This window comes from Canis aureus, chromosome 4, assembly GCF_053574225.1.
Source record: "Canis aureus isolate CA01 chromosome 4, VMU_Caureus_v.1.0, whole genome shotgun sequence".
Classification (NCBI taxonomy): domain Eukaryota; kingdom Metazoa; phylum Chordata; class Mammalia; order Carnivora; family Canidae; genus Canis; species Canis aureus.
Window position 1 is genome coordinate 51833408 of NC_135614.1, and position 11773 is coordinate 51845180.

Genomic DNA, 11773 nt, shown 5'->3' on the forward strand with positions numbered 1-11773 from the left:
GTGAATTACATCTGTCAGACCCAATTCCAGCAGTCCCTAGAATTGTATTTAATTGAATTAATAGGAGAAGGCATGTATAGACTGAGGGCCAGGAACCTTGGGGACTGTCTCAGAGTTCTTCCTACTATAGATACATTTTCTCATCAACTCTGGCTTGGATCAAAGCAAGATGGGGCAGTAGAATAATGAGATGAGAATGACTTATTTTTTTTACATGCAGCTTGTGAAATAATTCTTTAAAGATTATTTTCATTTGTTTATAATTACACCCTATATATAGGACACCCAAGACCCTTGGCTAGTACTTAGTAGGAAAGAGGGTTAAAGATGCTAATGGTAATGTATTATTAGACCCTCTAGAAATAATCCCAAATACTCCTCAACACTAGCTGCATGTCACTTAACCTTTTCATACCTATTTTATCACCTTTAAAAGGAAGAGATGGGGCAGCCCTGGTGGCGCAGCAGTTTAGTGCTCCCTGCAGCCCAGGGCGTGATCCTGGAGACCCTGGGTCAAGTCCCACATTGGGCTCTCTGCATGGAGCCTGCTTCTCCCTCTGCCTGTGTCTCTGCCTCTCTCTCTCTCTCTCTATGAATAAATAAATAAAGTCTTTAAAAAAAATTAAAAATAAAAAAATAAAAGGAAGAGATGAACGTTTACCTGACAGGGCTGACATTAGAGTTTAAAGATTTTTTATGTAAATGATAATGCTGATGAACAGCTGTCACTTCTTGCAAGCTTACCAGGTACAGGCACTGCACAGACTTCTATGGGCATTGTGGTGTATCATTGAAAGTGTGCAGCTCCAGAACTGAGGCCAGAGCCATGATTCAGTCCCAGCTCTACCTCATTGGGTGAATTTGAACTACTCAGAGTCTCAATAATTTTAAAGAATGGCGATGGCAATGTGTGAATGTAAGTGTGAACCTCACCCTAAATATATGATCAGCATATAAAACAGGATTTATATAAATACTTTCTTTCTAAAATTGCGATCATTCATTATTTTTCCCAACTATATGCCACCTATTCATGCCACCTGCATATCATCTATTCATTAAATAATTTTTACATATCCATGCCATCATGGTTTTGATGTACTTCACTTTCTTCTAAGCTTATGTTAAAATAAATGCACAACTGTCAAAAGCGTACTGAGCAAAGTTACCAGGTATACAACTAGAGATAAAAATACTGCATGTTGAAAGATACAGCAGTAAGGATATGAAAAAACCCCATCTTTTTTTTTTAAGATTTTATGTATTTATTAATGAGAGACAGAGAGAGAGAGAGAGAGAGAGAGAGAGGCAAGCTCCATGCAGGGAGCCTGATGCGGGACTCCATCCGAGGACTCCAGGATAACGCCCTAGGCCAAAAGCAGGCGCTAAACCACTGAGCCACCCAGGGATCCCAAAAAGACCCCTTCTAAACAAAAAAGGCAGTGCTCCTTGAAGTCCTTGAGAAATGAACTGAGAGCTATCCAGATTTTAAACAACTTAATTTTGTTTTTTGAAAAGGTGCCTTGGAGTCAAATTCATCTGACATTTAAACTAAACCTAGGATATAGAAATATATATATATATATTTATTTAGTGAAAAGAAAATGAAAATATACCCAAGGCAGAACTCATACTCAGTTCTTTCTAATACTAAAATTCATGTTTTTTCACCTTACAGCAAAAAATGGGGGCAATGGGAAGGAGGCAGAAGAGGGGAGTATGGGAAAATGGAGAAGGAAAGCTAAAAATACAGAGAAAGAGTGACAGGCAAATGGGCATCTAGAGAGGGAGAAAGGGAGGAAAGGAGGAAGGAGAGAATATATTAGGAAAGAAATGTGTGGGGGGGATTTCGTAAATCCTTAAATAATTATAAACCTTCTTTATTATCCATACTTGGGCTCCTATGGGTTGTAAAACACAATTACTACTTAACACTTTTCACTGTTTGTTAATTAAGTAACTGACCTCTTCAGGTGTTTTTCCTCTTAAGTGTTTAGAACCCCTCTTAGCATCCACATGATACAGCTGCACAGTAGGGCAAAATTATGAACTGTCCAACATGCTCATCATCAGGGCAGGGTGACTCAAGGGTCTGAAAATCAGGCTGAGATCCTTAACGGAGTCCCTGTCCTTGGTCTAAAAAGTGGCCACACAGAATTATGGTAACCAACTTATGATCCTGAATGAGTGAATGTGGTGGTTTCAGTGTTTCTTTTTGACTTTCTACTTCTTGCTAAGTGGCTCTCAAGAGGTGGATTTCTTGCAGCCATTCGCTTCTACAAGTAGAATTAAATTCTCTGCCTTTGCCACTTCCTGTCCCAAGAAGCCCGGCAACACTGACTGCTCAGCACCTAGGGAAGAACACTTTCATTCTATATTTTAATTAGGCCCTGACATCTGGTGTGGACGGAGTGCTTATTTGCACACCTGCAGGCTATTGGCTGTAAAGGAACCCAGCCTATCTAGAGATTACTCGTGCAGATGGAGACTGCAGTCATTTAATTTAATAGAGCAATTGTGTGGGCCTTGTAGGATGTGCCGCAACTGTGAAATGTGAGCCCCATCTCAATTCCAGGTACTGTGCACTGTTCCTCATGTAACACACAGTTCACCTCTTCTGTCAATCTTCATAACAAATACAGTCAGTTTGAAGAGGAGCTTGGCAATAGAGCAGTCTTGAAAACCTTTCAAGGGGGGAGTGGGAAGAAAGGTGGAGCTCCTAGGAAGCAACGGAATATATAGAGACAATGAAACTTGCCAAGGATTTAAATGATCATCTTCCCTCCTCTGTTCAAACAGATGTGCCATGTACCACTCCAGCCTCACCTAATGAGCCTCTATCTGTGTGCAGCAAGAGGGCACATCTGGCACCAAGACAGAGGCAAACGTGACAGTAGCGGTCAGAGTGGCCTCAGGAGCACTTGTGTTTCCATGACACTGGGGACAGTCTCTTACTTTCCCATGACAGACTGCCAGCTCAAGACTGAGGCTCCTGTTTTATGGAACTTTGTCTACAATATCTGTTTTATTTCCCACTATATCCCCAGTACCTCTCATGGGATCTGATAGTTTACGTGTTCAATAAGTATTTGTGGAAAGAAAGAATGAATGATTAGTCAGCTGAGGTTGTATTGCCAGACCACTGAGACCCATTAGCTTCCTGAATGCATCCTTCTAGACATTCTCAAAGCTCTGGGCCCACCTGGGTAATTTATTGGAAATTCCGCCCGTCAGTGTGTTCACTGGCTGTAAAAATAGGGATGTTTTTAGTTAACTTACATTGTTGCCAAATTATCTCTCGGGTGCCTATGGAATCCCAACTCAGGTACATTTTTGCTGAGAAGAAAGAGAACTTGTAACATAGAGGCAAATGACACAAAACAGGAAAACACCTAATGTTATGGTACTGATTCAATGTTAGAGGAGTTTAGAGGAGAGGGAATTCCTGTGGCCCAGGAAAATGAGAAAGGCCTTGCTATTGGTCTTAAGTATGGGTAGTCAGAGGAATTGTGGAAAGTCTTCCAGATAAAGAGGAGAGGATATATAAAGTGGTTAACAGCATGCATTATGGTCAAAGCTCTCTTATATTCCCAGTTTTACTAATTTCCAGCCACATGAATTTAGGTAAATAGCATAATCTGTCTAAACCTTAGTCTTCTTTTTGTTTAAAGTGAAAATAATTATAATTATGCTGCATATATTCCAGAAAGCAAAGGATGCCTTGCAAAGGATAGGAATCTTTGCACTAGGATTAGAGGATTTAGAAACATTCAGACATATAGCAAATGTTGAATAGATAACAGTGATAGCAATAGGAGTAGCAGATGATGATGGCAATGCCAACAATAGCCAAGCCCCCATAGCACAAGGTGCTCTTTCTGGAAGGAAGGAAAGAGGCTCATGCACTTGGGGGTGCTAACAGAGTAGGGAACCGATTCAAGAAAACCTTGAAAGAAAACTAAAGTGACAAAGAAATGCTGAATGATAGAAACATTCAGGACAGGAAAGGAAAAGTTTACTTGCAAGGAGTGCAAGGAATACAGACTTGTGAAGGTCAGATTCACCAAATCCAAAATACAAGTGTTTGAAGGGATATATCCCCAAATTGCCAAGGATATTAAGTTTATATATGTCTGTTCCTGGTGGAAAAACAGCAACTTCCTCATGTGACTATCCTATTCATAAAGCTGGACATTTCCAGACATCAGCATAGCAAACATCTGGGATTAAATTGCTTTGTTAAGGTTTCAAAGTTTATGTGAAATAATCAAATGTCTAACATTTTACGGACCAGAACCAGGCAGAGAAGGACTGATTCTCCCCTCTCCCGAGTATCAATTTTTTGCTTGTACTAAAGTAATAGCTGTAATCCATTTCATGGACACAGATATTTAATTCCAAATCAAGGATTTGGGAGTCAGACAGATGCTTGTTCAAATCCCAGAATTATTATTAAATGGCACTGTGAGTTCAGACAAGTTCCTTAATCTCTCTGACATATAGTCTCATCATTTATAAAAAGGGGATAAAACTTCTCTATTATTTTTTATGGATTGAAATATACGTAAGCACTAAGCACAGTGCCTGACATGTTAGGAATATTCAATCAGAACAAGTTTTTCTCCCATTGCCCAGAGCCGTGCTTCCTCAGATTGCCCATGTACCTCAGGGAAGATGCAAAGGTGAGAATATCAATCCTGATGAGCCTGGAACTTCTTCACTAAGCTTGGAAAATCCCCTGGAAACTCAGTGGAAGCACGTGTCAAACTCCAGATGTCCTTTGCCATGTTCTGGACAAATGTGTCTGTGTGGGAGAAATAGCACTATCGTTGCCCTCAAGTCAGTCTTCAGCAAAGTGAGAAAAATAAAAATATATAATAGGGTTTTCATAAAGTGAAATTAACTTAAGGACTATCATTTGCATCATATCATTCCTAACATCAGAATAAAACCACATGAGTATAAAGGTAGTTTGGGGTTTGGGTTTTGTTTTTCATTTAATTGGAAAAGTAAGACCTCAGCAATCCTAGATCAGCTCCCAACATTTCTTTGGAGGTTTTATTACACCGTATAATGTAAAGGATAGGGATCCTTGCCTACAAAGCAGAAAATCTTCATTTTGCTGATTGGGACATTAGTGGCAATCACAGTACATTTTATCCAGGATTATTGTCTTTGGGTATATATCAGAAGCAAGGTCATGGGAAAAGAAGGATTCTAGTCTACTTGGTTATTGATTTTTTCAACCTGCATGCACACGATTTAAAACCCAGTCACACCTCCTTTCACTGAAATACCAACACTGCCATTGTGTTTGTAAAGTTCCTGTTACCCATAAGTAAGTGGAGGTGTTGACTTACATTCTGAGGGTGGCAGATGCTCAGACTGCCCGATTTGCCTAGAATGAGAATGGAAGTTGATCTCTTTCTCTTGATGTTTTGAATTTGGGAGTCCTATCCTAAAACTGCTGGCCCTTTCTTCTGTTGTCTAAGAAGGCTGCTCTGAGAATATTTGTGAAATGCTGAAGTGTGGGCCAAACCCTCTCAGAACAGGGCATCAATGCTGCCTCTGCAGTTGTGGCAGTAATGTTAGTGGAAGCCCAAGGACTCCAGAATTCCTATTAAGAAGATTCTGGAATAGAGACAGCAAGCATGGGGGCTGAGTTAATATATTCAAAAACGAACAGAATTAAGTAAATAGGACAGTGTTCAGATTTCCTCTCTGGAAGAAGGTGCTTCTGAAAGGAAAGCAGTTTTCCTTTTATGAGGATGGGAGGAAAGCATGAAACGTTTGCATGAAGGTGATGACTTGAGATGGTAGGAGAGGGCATAGGAAAGAACAGACAGATGGATATTCCTTTGGGTACATACTTACTGTTCTTACCCAGCCTATTGCCATAAGCATCTACAGAACATGCTCTGGTGTTTGGAAAGACTAGATTTACAAAGACCTCAGACGTTCACCCATACCCTACTAAAATCAGTAAAACACATGGAGAAGCAAATTCTTTAAAAAAAAAAAAAGCGACTGTTTTATTTTCTTTGTGTATATCCAGTTAAAGATAACTGGACATCATTTATGGTGGACAAAGCTATTCTCTTATTATCAGTGTTAGAGCCTTCGAATAAGCTACCATACTTACCTCTGCTTCCATCATGATACAATTTACAGACTGAGGTGTTATTTCAAAATATGAATTGCCATTTCTGGAGGGGCTTTGGGAAAAAAAAATCATAATGTAGATTGATCCACCAGATACCAGGCAGGGTTTTCCTTATCATGAAGGGTACAGTATTAATGGTAACTGTGCTTAGAATTCTATGAAAAGGCAGATAATAATGCAAAATCAGAGAAAATAATTACAGCTTAAAAGGACCCAGGAAGACAAGCCTAGCCTTTTCTGCAGATTCTTGAATCATAAATATTTATGATTCATAAATATTTATTTATGAAAAAAACTCTAAAGATTACAATGTAAATTATCATGGATTGGGTTGCTGAATTGATGGTTATTTTGTAGTTATCAAGGCTGAGACTCTAAAATGGCCAAAGCCAGCTTTGTTAATCATCCTACTATTTTATGGGTTTCCCAAGAAAACCATGTACAATGGCTAACAGTAAAAGGGATGCAAAGTACTACATTATTAGGAGTTTGAAAATGTTACAAAGCTCTGATAGTTTAGATTGAATCACGAGGTTTACTGAGGTCTCAATTATTAATCTTTCCTAGTCCCTCTGTCTTTCTACTCCCTGTCTGAATCTTTGTTTTTGTTTTTTGTTTTTTAGAGAGGAAGGGAGAGAGAGAGAGGGAGGGAGGGAGGGGAAGAGAGAGGGAGAGAGAGAGAGAGAGAGAGGGAGAGAGAGAGGGAGAGAGAGAGAAAAGAAAGTGAGATTGAGAATTCCAAGCAGGCTCCATGCCAAGCGCAGAGCCCAACACATGGCTTGATCTCACAACCCTGAGATTGTGACCTGATCTGAAATTGAGAGTCTGATGCTTAACCAACTAAGCCACACAGGCACCTCTATTCCTTATCTAAATCTTGACCCAGTATTCCAAAACATGCCAGTAGGAAAAGAGAGATGGTAAGGCCCCTCAAGAGCCATGTCCACTTGCCCAATAGAGAACATTGAATCAGAAAAGGAAAAGAGGCTAGCAGACTCTCCCAGTGGCCAGGCCTGCCTACTTCTGCTTACCACGCAGAGACAGTAAGACAGAAGTGTGAGAAAAAGACTACAATTTTTCAGGACACAAAGACCTTGACAGCTAGTGACCCCTATGTCAATGCTTTGATCAGTCAGGAAAGCATCCTTTCTTGCTTTGCAGAGGAACTAGGAAGAGAAAGGACGAGGGAAAAAGCTTCCTGTTGTAGGAAAATGATTCTAGTGTGTAAGTGTTTCTGCCTCTACAGTAATAACAATGTCCACCACATTTTAAGTATATACTATGTGTTAGATGCTGTTCAGAGGCCTTTATGTATATCATCTCATTTAATTTTCACTGAACCTCTTGTGCCCTTGGCATTATAATACACATGTGACAGACAAGAAAACTTAGGTCAGGTTTCACCTACTTCAGCTATCCTACTCAGTGTTTAAATACCCACTGTGGGGCTCCTGGGTGGCTCAGTGGTTGAGCGTCTGCCTTCCGCCCAGGGCATGATCCCGCAATCCAGGATCGAGTCCCACATCGGACTCCCTGCGAGGAGCATGCTTCTCCCTCTGCCTGTGTCTCTGCCTCTCTCTCTGCATCTCTCATGAATAAATAAATAAATAAATAAATAAATAAATAAATAAATAAACCTTTTAAAAATATATATCCACTGTGATATTAGCCAATCACTGTTGACGTAATAACAAAAAATATACTTTCATCACCACCCAACCCTTAGGCAGCTTAGGTAACTGGTAATTCTAAACACAGTGAAGTTCCCCCTGCTATTGAAAATGTTATCTCCCTACAACCTATCACAATGAACTATTTGTATCCGTGGTAGCCTTGGCTTCCAACCATGGTGATTTCCCCCCATAGACATTTGACGACATCTGGACACATTTTTGATTGCCACATTTGGGAGCGTAGCGTACCACAGATACTGTAAACACCCTACATGCACACGATAGGTCCCCCACCCCCCAGCAAAGAATTATCTGACTTAAAGTGCTGAGGTTGAGAAATCCTGCTCTGTTGCCGTACACAGTTAACTGAACTACTTTCTACGTTAGCCTTTAGATTTCTAGAGAGAGCAAAATGTCATTCTAGTCCCTCCCCGGTATGCACATTCCTTCCTTACCACACTGACTTTCCAGTCTTCTGTTATCTACTTGTTTTAACATTCTCCTTATTTAAGAATGGAGGCTTAGAAAACTAAGTAACTGCTCAAGATCAAGTACTAGTGAACGACAAAGCCAGAACTAGATCTAAGATTACCTAGTTCCTATTTCAACTATCCTCCAAATACACCATGTCTAATCTCAATCTGTTCATTGGGAATAAGGGCGAATAATACAGTATCTCTGTTCTTACAAAGTTTATCCTCCGGTGTACATTAACCCAATATATTCCCTACCCAGTTATGAATAATCTCCTCTTGTCATTTGATTTGGTCATATATACATTTAAAGCCAATAAAAAGATTCAAATAATACAGGCCTTCAAGGAAAATATGATTAATTTCATGTCAAATATGAACCTGTACATTTAGATCAATAGAACAGAGTCCAGAAATGTATACACATACATATAATCAATTGATTTCAACAAAAACACCAAGGTAATACAATGGGAAAGGATAATCTTTTCAATCCATGGTGCTAAAACAATTGGATAGTTATATGCAAAAAATTAATCTTAAATACTTATATCATAAACAATTAACTAAAAAATGATCATAAATCTAAACATGAGATCTAAAATTATAAAACTTCTGGTGGAAAAAAACCTAAGAGAAAATTTTAGTGACCTTGGGCTTGGCAAAGATTTCTTAAATATGGCACAAAAGAATGAACTATAAGAGAAAAAAATCAATTCAGGTTTCATAAAACCAAAAGGTGTGCACTTGAAAAGACATTGTTATAATGTCTAAAGCTGTAGACTGGGAGAAAATATTCGCATGACATATCTAACATAGGACTTATATCTGAAATATGTAGAGAACTCATAACTTAAAAAAAAAAGACCAGTAATCAAAAAAAAAAAAATAGGGAAAATATTTGAAAAGACATTTTACTAAAAACAAATTGCAGGTAGCAAAAAACACACGAAATACATGCAACATCTTTGGTCATTAAGGAAAGGCAAATTAAATTCACAAGGAAAAACCACTGCAACCTATTAGAATGGTTAAAAATTAAAAGGACCACACATTGCTGAGAATGTGGAGCAACTAGAACTTTCATACACTGTGGTGGGAATGCAAAATGGTAAAAATCATTTTGTAAAGCAGTCTAGAAGTTGCTTAAAAATTAAATTAATTTTATAACTATATACCCATTTATACCCAATTATATTGAATTAATTATATCCCCACTATTCAACCTAGCAATTCCCTTCCTAAGTACCCAAAAGAAAAAAGAAACTTCTATTCTATTCATATAGATAAATGTTTAGAGCAATTTTATTTATACTAGCCCCAAACTGGAAACACAAATACTGTGGAGTATACACTATACATACAACAAAAAGGAATAAATTACTGGTAAATACAAGATAGATGAATATTAAAATAATTGTGCTGAATAACAGAAGACAAACACACCTTCATCTCCCCCCAAATATTATATGATTCTCTTTATATAAAATTATTAAAAACACATGTCTATAGGACAGAAAGGAAATTCAATTCTTGAGGACAGACGTATGAGGGACAGGGATTTACAAAGAAGCAAAAGGAAACTTTTGAAGTGATGGATATATTCATTATCTTGATTGCAATGATTGCACAAATGTATACTTATGTCAAACTCGTGAGATTGGACACTTTAAATATATATAGTTTGTTATACATCAAATATACCTCAAAACTGTGGAAAAATGAAATAAAGCAAAATAAAGTATATCTATGACAAGGATAAGAGGCTGTGTCCTTTAGCTTCCTTTTCATATATGAGGGGCTGCGACCCAATGCAGAGCATGTTTCTATCCCTCTAGTGCTAACCAGAGTGGTCATCACATGACTCCCTGCTTCTCTAGTGCCAGGGTCCTGCAGTCTCCTGACCTTGATCATCTCTAGAAGGTTCTTCTGGTGCAGTCATTCAGTGCTCAACCAGCCCACAAAGAACTAAAAAGGCAGTGATTGTTTAGAAATTGCACATCAGTGACATCAGTGGCCTCATCTTGGGTAATCTTCATTATTAAATATGGATTGAGTTACACCAATCATTTTAGAGTCAAAGGCATAGCTTAGAGGTCATAGGAGTCCCAATTTGCTAAAATACAGTGTCTGAGCACATATGTCACTGCCACAGAACCTTACAATACATCATCCTTGAGTTCCATTTCACATCTTTATTTGTACCCCTGATTACATATCTTTGAAAGCTTATTTGTTTTGACTTTCCATTGTCTCTTTCCCGACAAGAAACAATAAAATCCTGAGCCACATGAAGACCTCAATTTGTCAAGACATTTATTTCCCAGCAACCTTCTCCTCGGGAATAGGTTAACTATGTGTTTGAGACTTGGGAATCTATATGGATGATATATTTGGGATGATGATTATAATGCTCTTGGAAAAATTCTGTCATCTTACCAACAGCTTTCTTTATGTCTGTATATATTAAAGAGAAAGTGGTCATAACTGGGGATCCCTGAGTGGCTCAGCGGTTTGGCGCCTGCCTTTGGCCCGGGGCGTGATCCTGGAGTCCCGGGATCGAGTCTCGCATCGGGCTCCCAGCATGGAGCCTGCTTCTCCCTTCTCCTGTTTCTCTGCCTCTCTCTCTCTCTCTCTCTCTCTCTCTCTGTCTATCATAAATAAATAAATAAATCCTTAAAGAAAAAAAAAAAGATTGCTCTCCTGTGCAACAAGAGCCTGATACATCTGGATCTGGGGTCAAACTGGATACAAAATGATGGAATAAAGCTTCTGTGTGATGCCTTTCAGCATCCAAGCTGTAAGCTTCAGGGCTTGGAATTGATGGGCTGTGTTCTTACTAGTATGTGTTGTCTGGATCTGGCTTCTGCTATTCTGAACAACTCACACCTACGGAACCTGGACCTTGGGCACAATGACCTGCGGGATGATGGAGTAAAAATTCTGTGTGAGGCTTTGAGACATCCAAACTGCAATATTCAGAGGCTTGGATTGGAATACTGTGGTTTGACCTCCCTATGCTGTCAGGATCTCTCATCTACTCTTAGAAGCAACCAAAACCTGATAAAAATAAACCTGAAACAGAATACTTTAGGATATGAAGGAATGATGAAGTTATGTGAAGTCTTGAGGTCTCCTGAATGTAAACCGAAAGTTCTGGGGGTGTGCAAAGAAGCATTTGATGAGGAAGCTCAGAAGCTGCTGGAAGCTGTGCGAATTAGCAATCCATACCTTGTCATTAAGCACGATTATAATGATGATGATGAAAATGGTTCCTGGTGGTGGTGTCCCTGATTTGAAGAACCTGATGTTCTTTTTAAAAGTAAAATGAAGGCCTCAGAGTGACTAGGCTTGGGGCTCTTAGCTTTAGGTGCTTTATGCCCAGACTGTTTAAGGTCTGTTAGATGTAGATGAGTCACTTCTCTGTAACATATCTGTTATACTTCACATGGGATTTGAAATGC

At 39.0% G+C, this 11773-nt stretch overlaps 1 protein-coding gene across 10 annotated transcripts in view; it reads left to right on the plus strand.

Annotated features, from left to right (window-relative positions):
• ATP10B (ATPase phospholipid transporting 10B (putative)) overlaps positions 1-11773 on the plus strand; it is a 304309-nt gene that overhangs the window by 136687 nt on the left and 155849 nt on the right. The window lies entirely within an intron of this gene.